This window comes from Ooceraea biroi, chromosome 1 (genome assembly GCF_003672135.1).
Source record: "Ooceraea biroi isolate clonal line C1 chromosome 1, Obir_v5.4, whole genome shotgun sequence".
Taxonomy (NCBI): domain Eukaryota; kingdom Metazoa; phylum Arthropoda; class Insecta; order Hymenoptera; family Formicidae; genus Ooceraea; species Ooceraea biroi.
In genome coordinates, this window is record NC_039506.1 from 21,365,676 (window position 1) to 21,371,675 (window position 6,000).

A 6,000-nucleotide genomic window follows, 5' to 3' on the forward strand; every position below is an offset into this window, starting at 1 on the left:
ATTGTTCTTGTGTCGCAATAACAGCAGCGGTTCGGTCGGTGCACGACGGTGAAGAAACGTACAACGGTTTAAGAGAGTTCACCCCCTTCCTTCCCTCGTCACACGACGACGACCATTAACTGCGAATAAAGCGATGTCAGCCGGATGGGAGCTGAAAAGTAGAGCACGATTTTTTAACGTTCGGGAGAGGAAACGTAAACCGAGAGGATGTATCGCGCTTTACAGAGCCCACTCTTTCGATTCGGCGAATTTACGGTGGCTCTTTAATCCAGCAAAACTCGTGCGCGAACGTGACACGAGTCAAGAGACAATTTTCGGGGTTTGTTTTAACCGGCGATAGTTGCGTGTCGAGGACCGCGATCGAAAAAGACAAAAAGAGAATGTAATCCGGTAGCGGTGAAAAAACTATTTCGTTTTGCTCGTACACGGGCAATCTTTGTGAGCGGATTAAATCTGCACGGAGAATTTGTGCACGCGGCTGGCACTGCATTGCGCCGTTGCCGGGGCGCGACCGGGGAGGAAAGGGAAATAAAAACGGTAACGATGCCCGGGATATTATCGACAGATTAAACCGCCGTTCATTTGCACGTCTGCCGTTTGAAAAGTAATTACCTCGTTGTCATCGACAGACCACCATCGAACCGCGCGGTGACTCAACAGCTGCGCAAGCTGAGGCCTCCCCCGATCCTCTTCATTATTTTCCAATACCCCTACGACCTCGCGATATCTACGAGAACGCAGGAGCACCAGTTTTCATATACGGACGAGTTTGCGAGCGGGAACGCAATGGGAACTGCACCCGGGAGCTGCCGCGACAATTGTGCTACCCTGTGTGGTATTCCTGTTAAATAAACCTCTTCGCCTCTCCTGGATTTCCACAGTCAAACTTTTCGCAATAGAGATCCGAAGATGCCGGGCCCGAGGAAACGAGCGCACGTATAATTCAGATTTCACTGAATTCCGGCAATTCCGAAATTTAATACGAAACAACGAGTACTCCCGCTCTCTCGCGAGAACAAATGCAGTCGCGAAAGAAGCTTAGAGGAACTACTAGCAGCGAGTGAACGAATGGCAGCAGTGATGCAAGATCCAAGTAAAATCCTTTTACGTGGATGTAAATGCAACGTGAATAGGGAATGTTTGCAGAGCGTAAAAATTTTTCTAATCTCCGTAATGTCATTCCGACCTGAAATAAAGTTTAAAATCTGAATGAATAATGAGTTTAACAATCAGCATTCACGTTTGCTGCTTTCCTGGTACGCTGAGATTAGATTTATCTAAATCTGAATTTTTTGTCTCTGCATCCCTTAACCGCTTTGTTTCTCATGTTCGCGTGTTCTTCACGTTCCTCCAACATCTCTACCCTTTTTTCCAGCTGTTTTCCGTCTCCCTCTCGCTTTCGCGCTCATGAGTAAACGTTTCGAACGACTTTGAAGTCGCTCACTGGATAAATAGCCCCGCGACCAAAGCAATTCCGTGTTGGAGTGTTTCGAATCAAAACACCCTCGAACTGTATTTAGAAGTGATTGTCTGTTTGAGCTTTGGAGATTGCCGGCTTCCCGATTGTTATTGGCGCGTGAGAGCCAAGAGGGAACACGCTGATCGAAAACACGACTGATTATAAAGCACGTACTTTGATCGCGATGTTATCGTACTGACGTGTATGCGAAACGTGTACGTGTGCAACACTGACGCAGCCCTCAGTGACCAAATATCGCATATTTGCAACGCGCACGCGAAGATATTCCTTTCATAATTTCGTCAGCGAGTGAATTGCTTCGATCGACTGGCTAATTGAGTCATCCGATTATTCGATCGGAATTCTCTACGATCACATTGCTGCGCGAGTAAACTCGACGACATTGAATTATCTTTTAATGATTTATGAACCATTTATTCATGAACTGATTCCAATTTTTATTCATAAACTTAATTATTCATGGACTGGTGTGGTTTTCAGAAAAGCGAGAAAATATAAGCTTAAACGAGATTTCGCGACCAAAGGTTGCGTTTTGTCCACGACAAGTTGCTGCAAGGTGGTGCTTCAACTTGGAGACACGCTGAACTTGTCTTTGGTCCGTGTCGGATCTGACTCGTCGCGAAACCTGAATTCTCAGCGATCCGAATGAGAAGACTGATTTGCGTAAAACACGTTTCCGAGACAGCTACACAGATTTTGCGACCACCCTTTTTCGCCAGAAGGGCACCAGAAGCAATTCGAACAGAGATCGAAGCGAAGCCTTGATTACTAGAGTGACTAACGAGACTTCGTTCTTCCGCGAGAACGAAAAGGGCCATTCGTTGGTTCGTTCGTTGGTTCGTTCGTTGGTTCGTTCGTTGGTTCATTCGTTGGCTCGGCCGTATCTACCGAGGATCGATTTAGCAGCGACGGCGTGGCCTCGCTGTGCCTCACCGATTCCCCGACAATGAGAGATCGATTTCACATTTGTAATCGGGCGAGCACCGTGTCAACCTCTATTCCCTGGGTTCGCCCTATCCGCTCTTAAAAAAGGGATAGAATAGCAATAGGACCGAAACGCAGAGCCGACAAAGGCCATTGTAGCCCGCATGTAATCGCCGAAGTGAGAATTCAGGTCGCGAAGGGCGGAAGGAGACGAGGATGGGAGAGAACGAATACGCGTGGAGTAATAATCTTTCGCGAGCACGGAGAGAACAATTGAGAAAGCACAACGATGCGCGAAAGAAACCCGAGATTTCCATTTTGTGAAAAATTTCAGAGTCAAGTAATACTTTGTCAAAAATGAGACGCTATCTAAAATAAAAATGATTGAAGAACCCCGCGTTTATTTTATGTCCGCAGCTGATGGCGTCCTTTGGCGTGAAAAAGGCTGCACTTTTCGACACCACGGAATGCAATAACGCAATGCCGCGTGTGTAAGGGCCGTTAGGTATCTGTCATTGATCCGAGACGCAGCTAGTTGCACGTACGCGCGGATTACGCGAGCGGGAGAACGTCGCCGGAGGATAAGCGCGACGGGAACACGAGAACAAATATTTGCCACGATATATTAGGGACGCCGTCGCGAGTGGGTCATTTTGAAACTATGATACGGCGTCGCGTGCACGTATATACGCACATATCGGGGTATAAAGGGCGCAACAGACGTAATAAGAGCTCCATAACTTAATACTCGGCGCACGTCGTCGCCCACACGCGTGGGATAACAGCGCGAGGAGATGCACCATGAGAAGTTTGGGTTCATTCTTCTTCCCGGCATCGCAGACCAGCCATTTCGTATGTGCGAAATGCTTCGACGCGACAGCGCCGGGAAGAAGCTATTTAATACATAGATACGTGTGTGTATGTGTGTGTGTGTAGACACAGACGCAATAAACGGGACAGATGTACGACAAACTCATATTCCTCTCAAAATAGCTTTTTCTCCCGTTCCGACGAGTTCTGACGATACGTTTAAAACGATGCACGACCGGCAATCAACAACGGAAATTTGTAACGCACGCGAAATCATCGTAACGATTTTTACGGCTAATATTCGAGCGGAATGGATATTTGCCGTCAATCGGTCGTTGATAACAGAGATAATTTCAGAGCACGCTCTCACACACGGCATTACGGTGCTCGTTATTTATTAACAGCAGCCCCGTGTCCAATACGTGAAATAGAATTATACGCGCAGATACGAGTGCGAGTTGATGCCGAGCGATTTAAAAATCATACAGCGAGAGAAGAGAGCGTCATGCCATTGTTTTATTTCGCTCGCTCTATTCGCGATGCACGTATCGCGAGGCGCGAAATAACAAACACTGCCGCGAACAGGTAGACGAATGCATCTATATGTGTACATATGTACAGGGAAAAATATAGGTGCACAGGCGTAAATATTGGCAAAAATTTTGTAGCATCAAAGCGAGCACCATTCTAAGCCCGTGAGCGCAATGCAAGCGCATTTCAGAGCGAATAGTTTTCGCAATTTTCCCGATTTTCTTCGATAACTGCATGGTACTGCATCGCGGAGAACGTCAGGAATTCGGAATATATGCTGCAACGATTAATCATGATTTTTCGTGCACTCGCGACGATTGCAGGAACACACCTTTGCGCTCTCGCAGTCATCGGGAACGTTAATTGCTCCCGATGAAAAAAGGTTGCTGCATGATAGGTATTTGTAAGGCCCGCTCGTTAGCTGCAGCGTATAAAAAGATATAGTGTCGCGTCGACAACGTCCGGTATTCGAGAAGAAAATCGCTGTTATTCGGTGCGGTGAATTTAAAATATCGTTATATTATATGAATGTGCAATCTCGCAATATGAATATGCGTGACACAGATATGAGATTCCGTGCCGACCTTGAAGCGCTTACTTGATCGATCCTCGCGTTTCCGCGTTTTCCAGGCCAAAATGCTGACCACGAGCTACTGCAGGTACACCTCCTGTTTCACGATGCGAATTAATTTCGTCAACTAGCGCAGAGGGCAGGAGCACAGTATCGACGGTGATTCCGAATCGCTGTCCGTTCGCCGAGCTGACACGGGTGCGAATCTCCCGCCACTCGCGTCCGATATCCGCTGAGCACCCTCGCACGCACTCGGATAGCGCAACCCCGCGGCGTACCCCACAGCACCGTCACGTGAACATAATCGTGCGCTAGGAAACGTCGGCCGGTCGTTGGCGTAGGGACGACCGGAATCCGCGCAGTGTTTGTACTGCGGGATTTCGAAACGCGTGAAAAATCGCAGCCGCTCACACCGGACAACCGACGGCCGTCATCGGACGCGCATCGTCGGCTCCGTTCCGTCGCCGATCTGGCTGCGCCACGGCTTCATGTTCCTCGACGGGATCTCTCGAACTCGAGCCTTGGGGAACTGATATTAACACGCACGCTGGCACGCACACGCAGGCACGGGTCCACTCGACGCGATCACCGCTGATCCCGAACGACGACGCCGGCTCGGCCAGCACGACAGGGTGTAAACTTGGACGCGTCGCTCCCTCGCGGTGCTGCACCGCTCGACGTCCACATGTGACCGCACGGAAACTGGGGCACACTCCCGCGCGCACGTCTCTCGCACCCCCCTCGCGCCGAATCCTCTATCTGTCTGTCACCCCCGCGAGAGACGGGACAACGACAGGGCGCAGGAACGCTGCGCACGCTGGCGCCGCGCGCTTTTCTCCCGCGGCCGGAAGTCCGTCGTATCACGATAAAGAAACAGGCAGGAAACGGTTCTTGCCAAGGTAGCAGAGAGCGAGCGAGCGAACGGTTGCGGAGCGAAAAAGCGCGGAATCCCTCCGCTCGCGAATCGGCCCGGTGACTGAGTCGGGCGACGTGCGCGGGGTGCGAGGGTAACTGGCGAGAGGGGGTAAGCTGAAGATACACCCTTGCCGCGCGCATGCGGCGTTGCGCCCCGTCCTTTCGTTCCTCCCCGCGTGGCACACGCCACCTCCCGCGCTCTCGCTCGCAGGGCGCTCCGTCACTCCGTCCATCTGCTCTCGTTCTCTCTCTCTTTCTCTCACCCCCTTTCGTCTCTCCTTATTCACCGGCCACCGCATCTGCCCGCTTCTCGCTCGATTCACCACCCGCGCGTCCACCCCGCCGCTACTTTCCCTCACCTTCGCGTTCTTTCCTTTTCCCGTCGTGCCCCTTGCTTCGCACGTTCGTTCGTTTCCCCGTTTTCCATCCTCTGGCGCCCCTTTCCCGCGTGTCCGTTTCTCTCTCTCCCCTTCGCTCTGTATCCGGTTGTTTCGTCTATGTTCTCTACGTTCTTCTCGTCGCTTCCTTGCGCATTCGCTGTTCTTTACTTTCCTCCTCTTGCATTCATCGTTTCACCTTTTTTTCCATTTGTTCTTTAAGTTCTTTTATTTCTGTTTTTATTTCTGTGCTCCTCTTTGCACCGTTTTCTCTAAACGGTGGTGCACCATCCTTTTTCTGTCCCACAATTCGTCCCCAATTTTCCTTGCCCATCGTGTTTCTATTATATTCTTGCTCGACGCAGTTCCTCGCACACTGTTCTCCCCAGGTA

At 50.3% G+C, this 6,000-nt stretch overlaps 1 protein-coding gene across 3 annotated transcripts in view; it reads right to left on the minus strand.

The window, feature by feature from the left end:
* LOC105278508 (semaphorin-2A) overlaps positions 1-5,289 on the minus strand; it is a 264,773-nt gene extending 259,484 nt beyond the window's left edge. For all 3 annotated transcript variants that reach the window (XM_011337653.2, XM_011337655.2, XM_011337650.2), the window contains exon 1: positions 4,344-5,289. The gene's annotated coding sequence lies outside the window, so the exon portion shown is untranslated. The remainder of the gene's footprint in view (positions 1-4,343) is intronic.
* Positions 5,290-6,000: the final 711 nt, after the last annotated feature.